Genomic DNA, 22,093 nt, shown 5'->3' on the forward strand with positions numbered 1-22,093 from the left:
TAATGACGTCATATGTCTAGAGGAAAAGAGGTTTCACCATCATCATAGACGGTGACTCCTTTCTGTGAGAGCAGTGAGACTATGGAACTCTCTGCCATAGGATGTTGTGATGGTTGGTTCTTTGAACAAGTTCAAGAAGGGCCTTAATGCATTTCTTGAAAAATATAATATTACAGGTTAGGAGTACTAGATTCTGGAGATGGGATGTTGATCCAGGGATTTATTCTGATTGGCACATATGGAGTCAGTGAGAAATTTTTCCCCTAATGAGGGTTTTTGCCTTCTTCTGGATCAACACAGTAGGATTATAGGTTGGACTTCATAGACCGGTGTCTATTTTTAACCTTGTCAACTATGTAACTGCGTAACTATGTAACAGATAATCAGGTACTGGATTGTACCCAGCTCTTCCCGGTATCCCTGGTGGCGGTTGCTATCGGGGTAATAATGGGGGTTAGGTTTTTCACCAGCTAACACTAAGCTCCGCTTAAGTAATGGATGCTGTCAATCAGACATCGGCCATTACATAGAAAGTAGTACTAAAGTTAAAAAAAAATAAAGAGACTCACACAACCCTTGTTAATCATTTTATTGAGAATAAAAAAAATGCAGTAATCGAAGCTGTAAAAAAACACAAACACAAAAAAGTTAGGCCCCATGCACACGTACGTGCTTCTGCGGCCGTAATTTCCCCCGAAAATCCACGGGAGAATTGCGACCCCATTCATTTCTATGGAGCCATGCACACGACCGTGGTTTCCACGGTCCGTGCATGGCCCAGGAGCCCGGACCGCAGAATGAACGGGCATGTCTTATTACAGGCTCATATCCAGGCTCATAGGAAATAATGGACGCAGCCATGTGCACGGCCCGCAATTTGCAGGCGGCTCGCGGGTAACACTCCGCTGCCGGCCGACCCGAAAATCACGGCCGTGCACATGGCTACGATCGTGTGCATGAGGCCTTAGTAACACATAAAAAAGTACAACAATTACTTACAATATACTTACCTTTCCTGGGTCAAGCGCTGGAACTGCAACATCCTCCATGACAGTTACCTAAGCATTGACAGCTCTAAGCTGTCATTGGTTAGTTTACATCACGTGTTTCCAGGTTACCTCAGTTCATTGGCCTACTTTTAAAGTAGGACAATAAGCTGAGGTAACCGGCACCATGTGATGTAAACTAACCAATGACAGCTTAGAGCTGTCACTGCTTAGTTTACTAATGCTTGTAAGGGGGCAGGATCACCTGAAAACTGCCAGAATTTTGGTGCATCTCTGGTGTGTGCGCCACTAAATAAACCTAATGCGAGAACTCCTTCAGATACAAAGAGTAGTTCCTGCACTAGGAGTTATTAGCGGTCATTCGCATACTTTGAAAAGTAGGTGAATGATCACTAGTAACCAGGTTAGGCCACATGCACATCACATTACTGCCCTATGTTTATCGTGTAGGTCGGGAAAGCTCCTGACGTACACGATAAATGTGTTCATATGGCTTCATTATCCCTATGGAAACCAAAAGAGTGCCCTTTTGGCCTCTGTCGGGCCAGTATACATTGGTACAACTTTTTTTTTATTAAGGATGGAATAGCATAGAAGCCTAAGCTATTTCATCATGAGGGATATTACAAAAAAAAAAATATACGACACTGTATACGTTTTTTAAGGCCCTGTCCACGTCTCCGTTTGGCATTCCGTTGCTCTGCTCTGTCAAAGGTGCAGAACAACGAGAACTTCAGAAGCGGAAGTTCCGTTGAACAGCGAATACAACCAGCACCTGACGGAAGCCATTGACTTTAATGTTTTCCGTCGGGTTTCCATTGGGGTGTCCGTGGTTTTACCGGAAACAATAGTGCAGCCAGAGCGCTAGCTGATGCTCTGCTTGGGGACTCCAGGGCCAGGAAGCTGTCCATATACGGACAGTGACGTCAGTAGCAGTGATGGAGTCCCCGGGCAGAGCGCTAGCTGATACTCTGCTTGGGGACTCCAGTGCTAACATCAGAAGTAGATGCTGTGCTCTGGGACTCTGCAACCCCCCATGAGTGATCTGACTGCCGGTCAGTCATTTTACAATTGTTTTTTTTTTTAGGGAAAAAAACGCTCCTGCACCCCAGTGCCTAGTGGCAAATATGGGCCTGAGTGTTTTATTATCCGCAGCGCTCTAAAAAGATGCAGATTCTCTACACTAAGCTTGCATCCATGGCAAAAAGCTCATTGGTCTTTGGGAAAAGCTCCGTGATGTCAGCCATCTAGAGACAGCTGTATCATGGAGCTAAATGCTGCTACAGAGAGGCAAACAGTGTAAGGCCTCATGCACACGAACATATTTTTTTCCTCCCGTAAATACTGGCATAAATACGGGTCCTTGGTCACACGTATTCGACCCGTATTGCACCAGTATTTACAGACCTGTGCCCGTAAATACGGGTCCGGTGTCACCAGTATTCCACCCGCATTTACGGGCACGTTTTCGTTGCAAAATTGCACTGCACTAATCGGCAGCCCTTCTCTCTATCAGTGCAGGATAGAGAGAAGGGACAGCCCTTTCCGCAGTAAAAGTAAAAGAAATTCATACTTACCCGGCCGTTGTCTTGGTGACGCGTCCATTTTTCGACATCCAGCCCGACCTCCCTGGATGACGCGGCAGTCTATGTGACCGCTGCAGCCTGTGATTGGCTGCAGCGGTCACATGGGCTGAAACGTCATCCCAGGAGGCCGGACTGGAGGAAGAAGCAGGGAGTTGTGAGTAAGTATGAACACCTTTTTTTTTTACAGGTTGATCTATATTGTGATCGGTAGTCACTATCCAGGGTGCTGAAAGGGTTACTGCCGATCGTTTAACTCTTTCAGAACCTGGACAGTGACTATCCCCTGACGTCGCCTAGCAACGCTCCCGTAATTACGGGTGCATACACATAGCCACCCGTAATTACGGGAGCCCCATAGACTTCTATGGGTCTGCCCGTGCCGTAATTACGGCCTGAAATAGGACATGTTCTATATTTTTCAACGGCATGGGCACCTTCCTGTAAGCATACGGCGAAGTACCCTTGGCCAATAGAAGTCTATGAGCCCGTAATTACGGCCTGTATTTACGGCCCGTAATTACAGCCATTTTTACGTTCGCGTGCATGAGGCCTAAATATGCAGGACATTCTGGAACGTCCTTGCAGAGTAAATTGCTTACCACTCGGATGTTTATAGTTTATGGGTGGTCTACAAGTGGGGCATGTCCCACTATTAAATATTATATTCAATGTATAGATCATAAAAAATTAACAAGGATTGCGATTTCAAAACAGAGCAAGTGAAAATCAGGTACAGCAGAGGTCAGAACCAGCTGGGAGCAGATAATCAAAATCGGTAAACAAGGGGTTAATGAGAGACAAGCCAAGGTCAGTTTCCAAGAAGTCCAGAAGTCAGAAGAACAGGGAACGTCAGAGCTTGATCAGAACACCAGAAGACTAGGAGAATCACAAGCAACGACCCGGTGGAGGAAGCAGATATAAATACAACCCCACACCTAATTGGCAGAAAGACAGAAAAAAGTGAACGTCTCAAAGTAAAACAGAACCACCCAGAAGCTAAAACAGTAGTCATGGTAATCTTAAGGGAACAGGCATTTTCCTAACACTGTTACTTGACTACTCTTGCTAATATCACCCACCTTTCAGTAAGTTTTAGTCACTAGACTCCAAATCTGCTTACAGCTATTGAGAATAGTCTGGCCTCAATATGGAGTCCGCTGAAACAAATCCTTTGAGAACTATGAGGCAACAAGTTGCCAAACTACAAGAATTTGGCGCCATCTATCAAAAAAAACCAAAACAATGTTCTCAGGTGCAAAATCTGGTGCAAAATGAATAAAAATGATTGTTGAATTGCAAAGACCACTTCAAAACAGTCGTGGCTCAATCGCAGATTCAAGTTTGCGCATGCCACTACCATCAAAGTTCAGTGGTGATCGTCGCCATTACCAAGATTTCCTTAGACAATGTCGCATGTATTTTCATATGCAACCTGCTCCACCTACTAGTGAAAAAAAAAGGTATTGTTTATAATCAATCTTCTAAAAGATGATGTCTAGTATGAGTTTCTCCTTCTGTAGGAAAGAAGAGTAATCTGAATGATTTGGATGATTTTATCACTGTTATGAATCAAGTTTTTGATGATCCTAATCATTGTGCCACAGTTGAAGCTAAACTGCATAATCTGCGGCAAGGAAAACGCTCTATTGTTGAATACACAGTTGATTCTTACTGCTGGATAGTTAATACTCCATGGAATCTAGTGGCCTAGAAGAGCCAATTTCAGCAAGGGCCTTTGGAGCAATTGAAGGATGGACTTTACAGATTGGAAATCCCAGATGAGTTGGAGGACTTTAGTCATTTGTGCATTTGAATGGATCAGATATTTACTGAAAGAAGAAAGGAAAGACTGCAAACATTTGGAATTAATCCTGCCTTTTACTTTGGTCAATCAACACCCAGCAAAATACTAAATCTACATCTCAACTCATACAAATTATTGATATATTAGAAACCCCTTTCTATAGCAGAAAAAGAGAGACAACATTAAGAAAATATTTGCAATTATTGCAGGGGTTTAAGGCACTATGATGTTTATTGCCCGAATAAGATTTGTAAGACAATCGTTTTCACTGATGGTCGTTGTCATCGATTTCTCCTTTGGCACATGGTGAAGACAAGTTATAGCTACTAGAGTCTCATTTTATAGTGCCATTACAGATCTGCACTAAAATACGTGGGATGTCTTGTTCTGCTATGCTCGACAATTCATGCACCTAACATTAGCTCATGATAAAAACATGATAAAAGCATCACATTGTTAACAAAGTCAGCACCTGTAAACTTAGAAACACTTGATGGGTCACCCCTATCATTAGGGCCTGTTACTCATGATACTATGCAGCTTTGAGTTCTTATCAAGCCTGATCATCAAGAAGTTATTCATTTCCAACTGATTGCTTCTCCAAAGTTTCCAGTGATTTTCCTTCGCTTTTTACTCATAATCCATCAATCAATTTGGATTCGTTGTATACATTTCTGAGCTTTCTGTTAAAGACTTATTACTGTCACAATATAAAGAATTTCAGGATGTCTATGATAAAAACAATGCAGATAAGCTCCCTCCACATCGTTCATATAATCGCCCAATAGAACTGTTAGTCAGAAAATATTATATTATTATATGAGTATTTGAATGAAAAAAGGCTTTGTTTGTTCATCTGCATCTCCTGCTTCAGCACCTTTGTTCTTTGTTGAGAAGAAACATTCCACCCTATGTCCCTATATTGACTGCAGGGAGCTTAATAAGTTCACAGTTTAAAAACCAATATGCTACCCCTTTAATTCCCAAATAACTTGAAAGGCTTTGTACAGCTAAAATATTTACTAAACTTGATCTAAGAAAATCAAATAACCTTGTTTGAATCTGTCCTGGGGATGAATGAAAGGCTACCTTCAGGACACGGTATAGACAATTTGAGTATCTTGTAATGCCTTTTGGACTTTATAATGCCCCAGCCCCTTTTCAACATTTTATTAATCCTTTCATGACCAAGGGTTATTAATGTCCCTGTGTCCAGGTCAAATTTTCCATTTCTGATATGCACTTATTTAAACGATAATATCTTTGCAACCGCTTTGAATATCACACTATTTTTACATTGTTTATCTTACAAGACTTATGAGGCCTTCATTTTCTAGATTAGTTTAATTAATTCTGTGTTTTACATTTTTATTATGGGCAGACATATCACAAAAAATGTGAAAAAAACACTTTTTTGTAATTTAAACTGTCAGTTTTTCATGGCTGTTTTGCATCAATGTGTATCAAAATTTGAATCCATTTCCCGGCCGTCTGACTGTTTTTAACCGCCATTTGCCATCCATTTTTCATTGGCGTTAAAAAAATGGATGAATTTTAATTGTTAGGGTTTTTTTGTCTCAACCCCCTAAAAACACCACAGTGCCCATGTAGATAGTGACACATTACCACTGTAGATAGTGCCACATTGCCCACATAGATCGTGCCAGTACCCACATAGATAGTGCCCACTGTAAATAGTGCCCACATAGTGCCATAGTTCTCCCTGTAGATAGTGCCCACATAGTGCCACACACAGTGCCCATGTAGATAGTGCCACAGTGTCCCCTGTGGGTAGTGCATGTATAATGCCACAGTGCCACACCCCCTGTATATAGCACTCCCCTGTAGATAGCACCACACCCCCTTTAGATAGTGCCACCCCCGGCAAATAGCGCCACGCCCTGTACATAGCGCCACCCTCCCTGTAGAAAGCAACATCCCCCTGTATTTAGCAACACCCCCTTTGTCGATAGCGCCACCCCCTGTAAATGGCACCCCCTTCCTGTAAATAGTACCACTGTAGCTCCCTGTAGGAGCGGAATTCCTCTGGACGGGGATTCCGCTCCTACAGATAGCCCCTGATGTCTCTGTCCATATATGTAAAGTGACGTCAGGGGTTAACTCTAAGAGCGGAATCCCCTACCAGAGCGGGGATTCCACTCCTGGAGTAGCCCCTGACATCACTGTGACACCAGGGGCTTCTCCAGTAGCGGAATCCCCTGCCAGAGTGTCGACCGGGGATTCCGCTCCTAGTGAGAGCCCCTAATGTGACTGTCCAAATGGACAGTGGTGTCCGGGGCTTTCTCTAGAAGCGGAATCCCTGGCCAGTGCGATCTGACACTGGGGATTCCGCTCATAGAGGGAGTTCAGGTGGCGCTATTTACAGTGGGGGGTGTGATGCTTTCTACAGCGCGGGGTTGCTATCTGCAGGGGGGTGGCACTATCTACAGCGGGGATGGAGAGACGGCGTGGGCTCCCTTTAGGAGGGGAATCCTCGGCCAGAGCGCTGGCCAGGTATTCCGCTCCTAGAGGGAGCTTTAGTGGCGCTATCTACAGAGGGTTTTGCGCTACCTACAGGGGGATATGTGTGTGGGGTGTATTCCGGGGCTCTCAAAGCCCCATCTGAAATGAGAGTGCAGCGTTGCTCACACGGAAGCATCACTGCACTCATTAAACCCTGATCCAAGCTGTCAACATCTATATACATGACAACTGCACGGGGCATCTGCAGTTGGAACGTATATACTGTAGCCGTATGGCAGTCATGAAGGAATTAATTATGTTTTCAGGGACTTATTGGATCAATTTGTAATAGCCTACCTGGATAATATCTCACATTTTGTGTACAATCTTGAAGAATGTCGCAAACATGGCTGCACCGCACTACAATGATTTCGAGAATGTTTTTTATACATTAAACTTGATAAATGTGTGTGAGTTTGAACAGACTTCAATTCAATTTCTTGGGTACATTATATCTCCAGAAGGTCTGAGTATGAACCCTAGTAAAATAAAAGGCTGTTATTGATTGGTGAACCCCAAAAAATGCTAAAGAAATTCAGAGAGTAATTGGTTTGGCTAACTCAGCAGAAGGTTCATTTGAGAATTCTGCAAGATCATAGCACCAATCACTCAACTTACAAAGCAGAATGTTTGCATTACTTAGACTTTCTTTATATCAGCCCCCATATTAATTAATCAAAATTCAGAGTTACCTTTCACAGTTGAGCTTGATGCTTCTGAGTCTGCAGTGGTGGCAGTCCTGTCTCAGCAGTTTTGGAACAAGGTGTGGTTTCACCCTTGTGCTTTTTCTTCTTGTCAAATTTCCTTATCTGAACAGAACTATGATATCAAAAATAAAGACATTCTAGCCATAAAAATGCATTGAAGACATCTTTTGGAAGGAACTGCTAATCCTGTAACTGTATTTACTGATCATAGATATCTAGAATTCATCTTTGATGCCAAAAGATTATCCTCCAGACAAGCAAGATAGAGCTTATTATTTTCTAGATATAATCTTGTAATTACTTTATCGACCTAGATCAAAAAAATGCTAAAGCTGATGCCTTATTCAGAATGTTCTCTGGGTCCACACAGGAAGACAAGTAATTTTATCTGAAAAAAAAATTCTGTAGGGGCTACAGTACTTATTCAAAAGAGTTCCAGGGCCTAATTTTAGACTCATATAAGAATGACTCATTGCTCATTCATCCTCCAAGGAATGTCAATCTCTTCTTCAAAAATGGATTCTGGACGCGTTTATTGTTTGTATGGACAAGAAACAGCAAGATTTGATGTTATAAAATTAGTCCATGCTTCTAAGCTGGCTAGATATTTATGCATTAAAAACACTAAAGAACTTCTTTCCCATTCCTTTTGGTGGCCAAGATTTAAGAATGATATCCAAAAATATGTTGTCATGTGTGGTTTGTGACCAATTTACTTTTGCTACAGCTATTCCCTTTTCCATATCGCTCTTGGGGCTCAATTTCTATGGATTTTGTGGACGGCTTACCTCCTTCCAAAGGAATGATCACCATTCTGGTTGTCGTAAATCGTTTCACAAAGATGGCACATTTTACGACAATCAAGGGAATACGCACTGCGGAACAAACTTCTAAACCAATAAATCAGAAAGTATCTGCTCTGCTCTTGGAATAAGGGTAAATTTGTCTTCTGCCTTTCATCCCCGGTCAAATGGACCAACTGAAAGAACTAATCAATTTCTTAATCAGTACCTTTAATGCTACATTAATAATCTTCAGGATGACTGGTTGGATTACATGCCCACAGATGAGTTTGCATATAATATTATAATATCTCCAAGCATAGTTCAATATCACGAAGTCCATGCTATGCTGATACAGGCCTTCACCCAGTCTTCCTTCCTGGTTACCAATTTCTACCTTTCTTCCTACAGAGACTGAACACTTGACAACCGTGGCCATTCCAGGACAGCCTTTACCTTCTCAGGATCCATCTCCAGACCTTTATTCGAGACAATGTAGGCCAGGAAGAGTAGAGCATCTTTCTCAAACATGCACTTCTCCAACTTAGCGTACAGACGATTCTCCCTTAAGCGCAGCAAAACTTGACGGGCATGTCTCTGATGAGTCACAGGATCTGGAGAAAAAAATCAAGATATCATCAAGGTAGACTACTACACAAACATAGAGGAGGTCACGGAAAATGTCATTAACAAACTCCTGGAAGACCGCTGGAGCATTACACAGGCCGAAGGGCATTACTAGATATTCATAGTGTCCATCACGGGTGTTAAATGCAGTCTTCTATTCGTCACCCTGGCGAATCCGGACTAGGTTCTAAGCCCCCCGCAGGTCTAGTTTGGAAAAAATCTTGTCACCACGTATACGATCCAACGGTTCAGAAATCAGTGGCAACGGATATTTATTTTTCACCGTGATCTGGTTGAGACCTCGGTAGTCAATACAAGGATGAAGAGAACCATTCTTCTTAAAGACGAAGAAGAACTCGGCTCCTGCCGGGGAGGAAGACTTCCGTATGAAGCCCCTCTCTAAGTTCTCTTTCACATAGGCGGACATGGACAGAGTCTCGGAGATGATATAGCCCATGTGTTACGTCTATGTTACTGCCTGTACCCTGCGTCCCGTGCTATCGTATCTGCTGTGAAAGTCGAGTCGTGTCTTCCCACTGCATCCGCGGCGTTACCTGCTGTGAAAGTCAAGTCGTGTCTTCCCGCTGCATCCACAGCGTTACCTGCTGTGAAAGTCAAGTCGTGTCTTCCCGCTGCATCCGCGGCATTACCTGCTGTGAAAGTCAAGTCGTGTCTTCCCGCTGCATCCGCGGCGTTACTTGCTGTGAAAGTCAAGTTGTGTCTTCCCGCTGCATTTGCGGCGTTACCTGCTGTGAAAGTCAAGTCGTGTCCTCCCGCTGCATCCGCGGCGTCACCTGCTGTGAAAGTCAAGTCGTGCTCCTGCCACTGTCTACATTGCCTCAGGTACCCGTTCATAACTATAGACATTGTTTTGTACCTTGTTGGCCAGCTGCTACCCCGCTACGCGGTACGGCCCAGTGGGTCCACACCCCACGCCGTGACAGTACGCTCAGGCCATGGACCCCGCTGGCCAAGTCAAGAGCCTGTCATCCTCCCAAGCCATGCAGGCGGACCTGCAGGATCTGCAAGCACGACAGGATCAACTCGTTGTGGCAGTAGACGCCATGACACAGCATCTTGGTGCGCTAGTTACTTCCATCACCACTCCAAGTGAAGCTCCTCCGATCGACCCTCCTGTTACACCTCCTGGCAGCTCCAGTTCGGACTCTCGGTTCTCGCTGCCATTGCCACTTAGGTTTCATGGAGACTTAAGTTCGTGCAGGGGGTTCCTGAACCAATGCCAAATCCACTTCACTCTGCACGCCCGAGCATTTCCTTCGGACGGAGCCAGGATCACCTTCCTTATATCCCTACTCGCCAGCAAGTCCCTGGCGTGGGCGAATCCAATCTGGGAACTACAGGGACCCGAGACCAGAGACTTCCAGGGGTTTGTCTGTACTGCGGCCTTGCTGGCCATGTCGTGCGTCTGTGTCCCCAGAGGCCTAAGAAACCCCAACGCCTGGGATTGGTTGGAGAGACAACCCTGGGCGCTACTGCACTTGATAGAGAACTCTCGTCCAAGCTGTTTATTCCTGTGACCATCGTCGTTGGCAAGAGACCTCATCCAGTCTCTGCCTACCTGGACATCTGTCAAGACCTCGTGGATCTTCTTCATTTGCCTACTGTTTTGCTGGAGAGACCATTGATCGTTGCCTCGGTAGATGGACTGCCTTTGCCTGACCCCAGTCCTGGATTAGAACTCCGGAGAGGTTCTTCAGTGGGGCGCCAAGTATCTAGACCGTTGTCTGGGTCATGTTCATCCATCCCAGCCTTCTTCGCCTCAGTCATTGACAGGGTTGCCTCCTTGTTACTCTCAGTTCGCTGATGTCTTCGACAAAAAGGAGGCAGAGATATTGCCACCACATCGAGAATACGACTGTCCTATCGACTTGGTTCCTGATTCGTCCCCTCCTCGCGGTAGAGTATACCCTCTCTCCTTGCCAGAGACCCAGTCTATGTCGGCCTACATTAAGGAGAATCTGGAGAGGGGCTTCATACGAAAGTCTTCATCCCCGGCCGGAGCCGGGTTTTTCTTTGTCAAAAAGAAGGATGGATCCCTTCGACCCTGCATTGACTACCGGGGTATCAATCAGTTCACGGTGAAGAACAGGTGCCCCTTGCCGTTGATTTCTGAGCTCTTTGATCGTATACGGGGGGGGGGAATTTTCCAAGCTTGACCTGCGTGGGGCTTACAATCTAATCCGGATCCGTCAGGGAGACGAGTGGAAGACTGCATTTAACACACGTGATGGACACTACGAATATTTGGTCATGCCCTTCAGCCTGTGTAACGCTCCTGCAGCATTTAAAGAATTTGTGAATGACATTTTTCATGACCTCCTCTATGTCTATTTTGTGGTGTATCTCGATGATATCTTGATTTTTTTCCACAGATCTTGTGACTCATCAGGGCGATGTCCACCAGGTGTTGCTTAGATTAAGAGAGAATCATATTTACGCCAAGTTGGAGAAGTACGTGTTCCAAGAGAAGTCTCTACCCTTCCTGAGCTACATCATCTCTGATCAAGGTCTCAAGATGTACCCTGAAAAGGTCAAGGCTGTCCTGGAGTGGCCAAGTCCCCAAGGCTTAAGGGCCTTACAACGCTTCCTGGGATTTACGAACTTCTACAGACTGTTCATTCCCAACTTCTCTTCTCTGACAGCCCCCATCTCCACCCTCACTAAGAAGGGTATTAATGCCAAGGTATGGACTCCAGAGGTGGAAATCGCATTTGAAACCCTAAAAAAAGCCTTCACGTCTGCCTCCATTCTGCACCATCCTGATGTATCCCTACAGTTTTCATTAGAGGTGGACGCCTCCTCTGTTGGTGCCAGTGCACTATTGTTCCAGAGGGGTTCGAAAGGCAAGACTGTGGTATGTGGTTACTACTCCAAGCTGTTTTCTTCTGCAGAGCGCAACTACTCGATTGGAGATCGGGAGTTACTGGCCATCAAGCTGGCTCTGCAGGAGTGGAGACACCTACTGGAGGGCGCAGCTCATCCTATCCCGGTCTTCACGGACCACAAGAACTTGACCTACCTACAGACGGCTCAATGGCTGAACCCTCGTCAAGCCAGATGGTCATTGTTTTTTGCACGGTTCCGGTTCGAATTCCACTACCGACCTGCCGACAAGAATGTCAGGGCCGATGCCTTGTCTAGGTCATTTGAGACAAAGGACACTGTGGAATCCCCACAGAATATTATCGATCCTTCCTGCATCTACTCTGTCAACCCTCTGCAGGTCAGAGACATTCCACCAGGAAAAACTTTCATACGGACAGAGGAAGAATCCTTCGCTGGGGTCACAGTTCCAAGCTGGCAGGACATGCGGGTGCCATCTTGCAAATTTGCTCCCAGGTTCCTTGGACCCTTCGAGATTTTACTACAGATCAATCCTGTGTCGTACAAGCTTCGACTGCCTCCTACCCTCAAGATCCCTAACTCCTTCCACGTCTCCTTGCTAAAACCCGTGGTTCTGAACCACTACTCCAGGACTCCTAGTTCCGCAGTGGCTCCTGGCGGTTCATCCGGAACGTTCGAAGTGAGGGAGATCCTGGCCACCAAGAAAGTAGGAGGCAGGACGTTTTACCTGGTGGATTGGAGGGGATTTGGTCCAGAGGAGAGGTCTTGGGAGCCAGAGGAGAACATCGATGCCCTTGTCCTCGTGAAGACGTTTCTTTTACACTCTGGTCCCAAGAGGAGGGGGCGTAAGAGGGGGGATACTGTTACATCTATGGCCGGGGGTCGTCGTTCTGACTTACCCCTTGATGATCCCGGCCATGGACGTCCCTCTTCTCGGCGTTCGCTCCCTCCAGGGAGACGCCGGCACTCTCTTCCGGGTCCTTGGACTGTGTCCCGCAGGGCGTGCACGACCTTAAAGGGCCAGTATGCGTCCAGCTGCCTAACATCAATTATCAGCCCAAATGGCTGCTGGACTATAATAAGGGGTCCTGCCCACTGGTTCCTTGCCTGAGCGTTGTTGTATACCCTAGTTTGTCTTGCTGAGGGTCTCCCGGTGTTTTCCAGTTCCCAGTGTTGCCCGTTCCTGCTGCCTGTACCCTGCGTCTCGTGCTATCGTACCTGCTGTGAAAGTCAAGTCGTGTCTTCCCGCTGCATCCGCTGCGTTACCTGCTGTGAAAGTCTAGTCGTGTCTTCCCGCTGCATCCGCGGCATTACCTGCTGTGAAAGTCAAGTCGTGTCTTCCCGCTGCATCCGCGGCGTTACCTGCTGTGAAAGTCAAGTCGTGTCTTCCCGCTGCATCCACGGCGTTACCTGCTGTGAAAGTCAAGTCGTGTCCTCCCGCTGCATCCGCGGCGTTCCCTGCTGTGAAAGTTAAGTCGTGCTCCTGCCACTGTCTACATTGCCTCAGGTACCCGTTCAGAACTATAGAAATTGTTTTGTACCTTGTTGGCCAGCTGCGGTTTATCCCAGTGGGTCCACACCCCGCGCCGTGACACCAGGAAGGGTAGAGACTTTCTTTCGAACACACACTTCTCCAGCTTGGCATATAGGTGATTCTCCCTTAATCTAAGCAAAACCTGGCAGACATGTCTCTGATGAGTTACTGGATCTGAGGAAAAAATCTAAATGTCATCGAGATACACCACAGACATAGAGGAGATCATGAAAAATGTAATTGACAAATTCTTGAAAAACCTCGGGGGTGTTACACAGGCCGAGGGGCATAACCAGGTATTCATACTGCCAATCATGTGTATTAAATGCAGTCTTCCACTCGTCACACTGACGAATCCGGATTAGATTGTAGGCCCCCCGCAGGTCTAGTTTAGAAAAAAAAATTGCCCCTTGTATGCGATCAAAGTTCAGAGATTAAGGGCAATGGGTATCTGTTCTTTACCGAGATCTGGTTGAGACCCCGGTTGTCAATGCAGGGTCGGAGGGATCCGTCATTTTTCTTGACAAAGAAAAACCCAGCTCTGGCCGGGGATGAGGATTTACGTATGTAGCCCCTCTCTAGATTCTCCTTAATATAGGCAGACATTGACTGGGTTTAAGGTAAGGAGAGAGGGTATACTTTACCGCGAGAAGGGGATGAATCAGGAACCAAGTCAATAGGACAATCATATGCTCGATGTGGTGGCTACCAACCCTGCCAATGACTGTTGCAGAGGAGACTGAGGTGGATGGATATGCCCCAGACAGCAGTTGAGACACTTGGGCCCCAACTGGAGAACCTCTCCGGAGTTCCAATCCAGGACTGGGGCATGTAGACGAAGCCAAGGCAAACCCAGCAGCACGGGGTTGATGGACTTGGGCAGGACAAACAGGGAGATGAGCTCAGAGTGAAGGGCTCCAACTTGAAGCCTTAGTGGCTTGGTCACAGACAATATTGGGTCGGGTAGCGGCAGTCCATCTACCGAGGCAACGACCAATGGCTTCTCCAGAAGGACAGTGGGCAAATGAAGAAGATCCACAAGGTCTTGGCCTATGAAACTGGCTACAGAGCCGGAGTCCAGGTAGGCAGAGACCGGATGGGGCCTCTTGCCAGTGACAATGGTCACAGGGATGAACAGCTTGGAGGAGAGTTCTCTATCAAATGCTGTGTCGCCCAGGGTTGTCTCTCCAACCAATCCTAGGCATTGGAGTTTTTTGGCTTCTGGGGACACAGACGCACGACATGGCCAGCGAGGCCGCAATCTAGACAAAGTCCAGAAGTCCGCCTGCGCTATTTTTCCTAAACAGACAGTTTAAGCCGATCCACTTGCATCGGGACCTCGGGTAGAGTAGTAGATGAAGGCAAGAGGGTTTGCTGGAAGTTGGGCGCCAGTCTAGGAAGCCTTCTCTCTTGTCGAACCTCTTGGCATCTTTCTCTGAGCCTCATGTCCACTCGGGTGGCAAGTAGAATCAGGTCGTCCAAGGTAGATGGTAGATCCCGAGCAGCAAGTTCGACCTTGATTTCAGATGATAGGCCATGCCAGAAGGAGGCTACCAACGCCTCGTTGTTCCAGGACAGCTCTCCTGCCAGGGTCCGGAACTGGATGGTGTACTCGCCCACGGAGGGGTCCTCCTGGCGAAGGTTTAGCATAGCAGTAGCTGCCGACGAAACTCGTCCGGGCTCCTCGAACACAGTGCGGAATAACCACATGAACCCCTGGAAGTCTCGGGTCTCTGGTCCCTGTCGTTCCCATATTGGGTTTGCCCATGCCAGGGCCTTGCCAGCAAGTAACGAGATAATGAAGGCAATCCTGGCTCCGTTTGAAGGAAATGCTCTGGCGTGCAGGGTGAAGTGGATATGACACTGGTTTAGAAATCCCCTGCACGTGCTTGCGTCTCCATAGAAATGAGGTGGCAGTGGCAGCGAGAAACGAGGATGAGGACCGGAGCTGCCAGGAGGTGTAGCAGGAGGATCAGTCCGAGCAGCGAGGCTGGAACAGGAGCAAAGAAGGAAGCAGCTAGCGCCCGTAGCTGCTGTGCCATGGAGTCAACTGCCACAAGAAGTTGATCCTGCCGTGCTCGTAGGTCCTGCAGGTCCGCCTGCATGGCTTGGGAGGGTGACAAGCGGGGTCCATGACCTGAGCGTACTGTCACGGGGCGTGGACCCACTGGGCCTTACCACGTAGCGGGATAGCAGCTGGCAAAACAGGTACAATACAATGTCTATAGTCCAGAAAGGGTACCTGAGGCAATGCAGACAGTAGCGGTGGATTCAGGCTAAGATGATGCTCTGACAGTAGACACCCGGCAGGGTGTGACACAATAGATGCAGTGGAAGATACAACACGACTCCAACTCTTGACAACACAGAGGCACGGTAGCACGGGATCCTATAGGCGGCAGGAACGGGTAACACTGATAACTGGAAAACACTAGGAGACCATTTCAATGACAAACTTTAGGTAACACGGCAACTCTCAGGCAATGATCAAGAGGGCAGAGCCCCTTTTATAGTCCAGCAGCATTCTGGTCTAAATGCAGACTTTCTGCAACTGTGCGCGCACTGGCCCTTTAAGGCCTTGCACGCGTGGGCGCGCGCGCCCTGCGGGAGACAGTGTCCGGACCAGGAAGTGAGTTCCGGCGTCTCTCAGGAGGGAGATGCCGCCAAGAACTCAAACGTCCATGGCCACGGCCGTCAGAGGCTAAATTAGGACAACGGTCCATGGCCATAAACGTTACAACCAGAACTAAACTCTGACATGTATACGGTACCAGAACCAACCTCAGTACATATGTGCAGTACTAGAACAAAGCTCAGTACATAAATACAGCACCAGAACCAAGCTCAATACATAAATACAGCACCAGCCCTCCTGGACTCAGGGAGTCTGCTCACACTCTTGCGGGCCACCCTACCACATGTACTGGTTAACCGGGAAAGGCGGGTGGGGGTGATATGTGTACATGGGGACACCATGGACTACCTGGTGGCCAACGTCACTATAGAGACTGACTGTGGGTCTCAGGCCCATTAGGTCGCGGTTGTAAATAATTTGATTCATGCCTTTATCATTGGCCGTGACTTTCCCTTGTTCTGGGAGCTATGGGACCACAGGTCGGCTAGGGGGGGCAAAAATAAGGTTGATATTTTGTCTTTGCACTCTGTTCCTTTAAATGAGGATGGGCCCACTGAGGCAGTAGCGGTAACAGAAAAGGGGGCCGACAATTTTCCTCTGGCAGTTTTAGCAGGAGAAGAGGGTGAGCCTGCAGGTCCCGAGGCAAGTCCCCCTGATCTTGAGGTATCCCGGGACAACTTTGGAACAGCTCAATTGAGAGACCCCACCCTAAAAAGTGCCTTCGGAAATGTGACCGTCATTAATGGTGTTCCGCAGGGTCATAATACGGATAAATGTTTTCCCCATTTTGCTCTTAATGGGGGTCTACTGTATCGGGTCACGCAAATAAGGGAGACCCTAGTTGAACAGTTGCTGGTACCCACCCCCTATAGACGTATAGTACTGGACATGGCTCACACCCATGTGCTAGGTGGTCATTTAGGTACAGATAAGACCCAGGAAAGGATCCTACAAAGATTCTACTGGCCAGGCTGTTATAAAAAGGTTGCAAACTATTGTAAATCATGCCCAACCTGTCAGTTAACTTCTCCGGTAGCCCACTTTAGGAGCCCGTTAGTTCCCCTGCCTATAATTGAGGTCCCGTTCGAACGAATCGCGATGGACCTAGTGGGACCATTGATTAAATCTGCCCGGGGCCACCAGTATATTCTGGTGGTGTTGGACTATGCCACCAGATACCCTGAGGCTATCCCCCTGCGAAACACCTCCTCTAAATGTATAGCTTGGGAGTTGGTGCACATATTTTCGAGAACTGGCCTGCCAAAGGAAATATTGACAGATCAGGGAACACCTTTTATGTCTAAAATCATGAAAGAGTTATGTAGGATCTTGAAGATCAAACAAATAAGAACCTCTGTCTATCATCCTCAGACCGATGGACTGGTAGAGAGGTTCAACAAGATCCTGAAGGATCTTATGAAATTGTGGAAAAGGTTAGTGAGGTAACTTACAAGGTACATCAGCCGGGGAAAAGGAAGCCGATCCAGCTCTATCACATAAATTTAATTAAACCCTGGCAGGATAGGGAGTCCTTGCTAACTTTCTCAAAAATATCTGAAGATCTGGATGTGCAGATTAGAAAGGTTAAGATTGCTGAAACTTTGTCACCGCCACAAAAACAAGAGACGAGTGAATTTTTACAGCATAATAGGGACCTGTTTTCAAATCTCCCAGGGGTTACTGATGTGATAGAACATGATTTTATTACTGACCCAAAAGTCAAAGTAAGCATTAAGCCCTATAGAATCCCAGAAGCCAGGAGACAGGCCATCTCAGAGGAAGTGAAACGCATGTAAGCACTGGGGGTGATTGAGGAGTCTAATAGTGGGTGGTCCAGCCCCATAGTATTAGTTCCAAAACCCGACGGGACATGGAGGTTCTGCAATGACTTTCGTAAGCTAAACGAAGTTTCCAAATGTGATGCCTACCCTATGCCTAGGGTAGATGAGTTAATTGAGCAATTGGGGCCAGCCAGATATATTACAACCGTAGATCTCACAAAAGGGTACTGGCAAATTCCGTTGTCAAAGGAAGCCAGGGAGAAAACTGCCTTCTCCACCCTAGAGGGGCTGTTTCAGTATGTAACCATGCCCTTTGGGTTACAGGGTGCACCGGCCACCTTTCAAAGGGCGATGGATCAGGGTTTTGAGTCCACACAAAAGATACGCGGCAGCCTACCTAGATTATATAGTCATCTTCAGCACTAACAGGGAGACCCATTTGAATAAAGTTCAGTCTGTGTTAGATTCCCTCAGAAAAGCAGGGTTTACTGCTAACCCAGAAAAGTGTGCCATTGGGTTAGAGGAGGCCAGGTATTTGGGCTATTTGGTAGGAAGAGGTGTGATAAAACCTCAAGTGAACAAAATTGAGGCAATACAAAATTGGCCACAGGCCCTTACAAAAAAAACAGGTGAGGGTATTCTTAGGTATTGTGGGATACTATCGAAGGTTCATCCCAAACTTTGCCTCCATTGCAGCACCCTTAACAGATCTAACGAAAGGGAAGAAGTCCGTTATGGTTCAGTGGTCCCCAGAAGCAGAAAGGGCATTTCAGGGGCTTAAGAAAGCCTTGTGCAGTCAGCCGGTGTTGATAGCACCAGACTTTTCGAAAGAATTTGTTGTACAAACCGATGCCTCCAATGTTGGTTTAGGGGCAGTCCTATCGCAAGGAGCATCCCATAGTGTACCTAAGTAGGAAACTCACTTCTTGTGAGAGGAATTATTCAATAGTGGAAAAGGAATGTTTGGCCATAAAGTGGGCACTAGAGACGCTGAGATACTATCTACTAGGCAGAAAATTCCGGCTAGTTTCGGATCATGCCCCCTTGAAGTGGATATGCCACAACAAAGGAAATAATGCAAGGGTAACTAGATGGTTGCTAGCATTGCAAAATTGTAATTATAGTGTGGAACACAGACAGGGGAAACTACATGTCAATGCCAATGCCCTTTCACGTCTCCATTGCTTATCGGCTACAAGTGCCCAGTCCCCTGGCCTTGGGCAGAGGGGGGATATGTAAACAGTCAGTAGGAAGACTGGTAGAGGGTAGGTATGTGCCACTGAGATTTCTTATCTCAGTGGTGTAAATCTCTGGGAAGTTCGTTGCCCAGCAAGGTTAGTTGGTGAGCAGCAGTTTTTCAGGGTCCGGGATTTAGGAATGGCTGTAGAGATTCTGGGTGGGATGGCCGTTCCCATACCTCCACTCCAGGTTTTGGTTTCTAGAGGTTCTGAGTCTCAGCTGGCCCTGATTAAAAGGGAAGCTGACAGTGTGAAGAGGGAGAGTGAGGAGGAAGGAGGTTGTTATTCCACCAGGGAGACTGCTATGACCGAAGCACCTAACAAAGGGGATTTGCACACTCAGGTGGTAGCTACTACAGGGTGAGAGCTTTAAAGATTGTTTTTCAACAAGTTATATTGTTTTGTTTGTTGCTTTACCCAGTGGACGCAAACTCTGTACAAAAAGGATCTGTTTGTTTGGTGCAAATAAAAAGTACCCGCTGTGTCTGTTTACCCTGTATCCGTGTGCGTGACTGCCCAATACAGCAACCCAAGGGGGACACCAGCTCACAATATATACATATACATTGCTGTTTCACACAAAAAAATCATACCACCTATCATCTCGCTGCAGATCATACAGTGACTACAATACTGATTAGAGGCAGAATAAACATTTACATTCAGTGACTCACATGCGATATCTTCTCAGATTCTAGTTATTCTTTTTTTTTTCTTATGGTCCAGACCTCCATGATGACTGTTCTTGGCCGCAGTCCATTTCTGCATTTTGGCGCTCAGATGTCTTCAGCTTCTTAATTGTCAAACCTATAAACGAAGATAAAATTCTCATGGTGCCACACACTACACCCCTAAATATAATAGCACCATACACTGTGTCCACACATACAGTGCCCCCTGTAGATAGTGCCCCCCTAGAGCCCCCTGTACATAGTGCCCCACCATAGAGCCCTCTGTATATAGTGCCCCCTATAGAGTCTCCTGTAGATAGTGCCCCCATAGAACCCCCTGTAGATACTGCTCCCCATAGAGCCTTCTGTAGCTAGTGCCCCCATAGATCCCCCTGTATATAGTGCCCCACAAAAAGCCCTCTGTAGATAGGGTCCCCTGTAAACAGAGCTCCCTGTAGATAGTGGCCCACAAGCAGCCTCCTGTAGATACTGCCCCCCAGAGTCCCCTGTGTACAGGCCCCCCTGTAGATAGAGCCACACTGTTAACTGGCAATGCAGGCTTGCTCTCTTCTGACCAGGTCAGCTGGAGCTTCACGAGGCAAGCAGCGCGACGACATCATGGCGACGTCAGCGTCATTGAAAAGCACTGAATGGCAGGGCAAGGAACTAATGTTCCTTGCACTGCAATTCAGCACCTTTCAATGACGCAAGCGGTTCGATTACGTCATCGCGCCACCTGCGTCGTTGAAAGGCACTGAATGACAGGGCTAGGAACTAATGCTCCTTGCCCTGCCAGCGCTAGTAATAGTATGTGTTTATTATAGATGCAGATACAAGTATTATAAAGGGGTCGCGGCAGTTGGTTTTAGTGGAGCTGCCGCCCCCTCAGATAAGCAGCAGTCCGCCGCCAGAGGCGAGAGGCTCACCTCGCCTTATGGACAGTGCGGCCCTGGATATAAGTCATCTTATTACTCATGTCCATACATATAATGGCTTATTCTTAAAATTCACCTGAAATGAGAGTCAAGACTTTAAATATGGAAGCCATAATGCCAGTGTGCACAGATCCCTACTTTGAGCCCTATAACAAATATGGAAGCCATGATGGCAGTGTGCACAGATCCTTACTTCGAGCCATATAGCAAAAAATAATTATATAATCATATGTTAATTTTTACATATTATAAAAACAATGTGAAATGCTTCCATAACTCCGGGTTGGTATACAGAATTTATAGATGAACCACTTCTGATTACAACAAAGCAAAGAGATGATACAGCATAAATTATTTCTGTTATAACTCTGCCCCAGGCAATACGGAATCTATGGTAATTTAAAATGTAAGGTCAAAAAGAAAAAAAGACAAGGTCTCACAAAACAGAACTTCTCATACAGTATCCCAAGTAATTTTGGATTATTATTTATTTATTTTTCTATTGAATTTGAATTTCATTTAAATTTCATTTTGATCAAATAGATTTTGTTGATAAATGCAGTATTGTATCAGATTATAATGGTAAGGGTTAAAAAATAAGCATTTCAGGGTATTTTATATTCTCTTCAGCACACCCAGTCATGAAGCAATTTTTTTTTCTATCAAGCTGCTTAAAAACAGCCTGACCTGCCTGGTTTAAGACAGATAAAATAATTTGTTTATTATGTTATTAGATAGCGCGAATTCATTCATTTAGATCAGACATTGATTAATGAAAAAAAAAATTTTTCAGCCACTGTCTCCCCATATACGCCATACTCTTTGTGAAAAAAGTAATATAGTGTTTCCAGTTAAATGCATTTACAACTGTGTGTGTGTGTGTGTGTGTGTGTGTGTGTGTGTGTGTGTGTGTGTGTGTGTGTGTGCGTGTGTGCGTGTGTGTGTGTGTGTGTATATATATATATATATATATATATATATATATACATACACTACCGTTCAAAAGTTTAGGGTCACTTAGAAATTTCCCTATTTTTGAAAGAAAAGCACAGTTTTTTTCAATGAAAATAATATTAAATTAATCAGAAATACACTCTATACATTGTTAATGTGCAAAATGACTATTCTAGCTGCAAACGTCTGGTTTTTAATGCAATATCTACATAGGTGTATAGAGGCCCATTTCCAGCAACCATCACTCCAGTGTTCTAATGGTACATTGTGTTTGCTAACTGTGTTAGAAGGCTAATGGATTATTAGAAAACACTTGAAAACCCTTGTGCAATTATGTTAGCACCGCTGTAAACAGTTTTGCTGTTTAGAGGAGCTATAAAACTGACCTTCCTTTGAGCTAGTTGAGAATCTGGAGCATTACATTTGTGGGTTCGATTAAACTCT

The 22,093-nt window shown here is 46.0% G+C and overlaps 1 long non-coding RNA gene across 2 annotated transcripts in view; it reads right to left on the minus strand.

Annotated features, from left to right (window-relative positions):
- LOC142740394 (uncharacterized) overlaps nt 1–7,727 on the minus strand; it is a 112,592-nt gene extending 104,865 nt beyond the window's left edge. For both annotated transcript variants that reach the window (XR_012880644.1, XR_012880641.1), the window contains exon 1: nt 7,613–7,727. This is a non-coding gene — a long non-coding RNA (uncharacterized LOC142740394). The remainder of the gene's footprint in view (nt 1–7,612) is intronic.
- Nucleotides 7,728–22,093: the final 14,366 nt, after the last annotated feature.

Source organism: Rhinoderma darwinii, chromosome 1 (assembly GCF_050947455.1).
Source record: "Rhinoderma darwinii isolate aRhiDar2 chromosome 1, aRhiDar2.hap1, whole genome shotgun sequence".
NCBI classification, from domain to species: domain Eukaryota; kingdom Metazoa; phylum Chordata; class Amphibia; order Anura; family Rhinodermatidae; genus Rhinoderma; species Rhinoderma darwinii.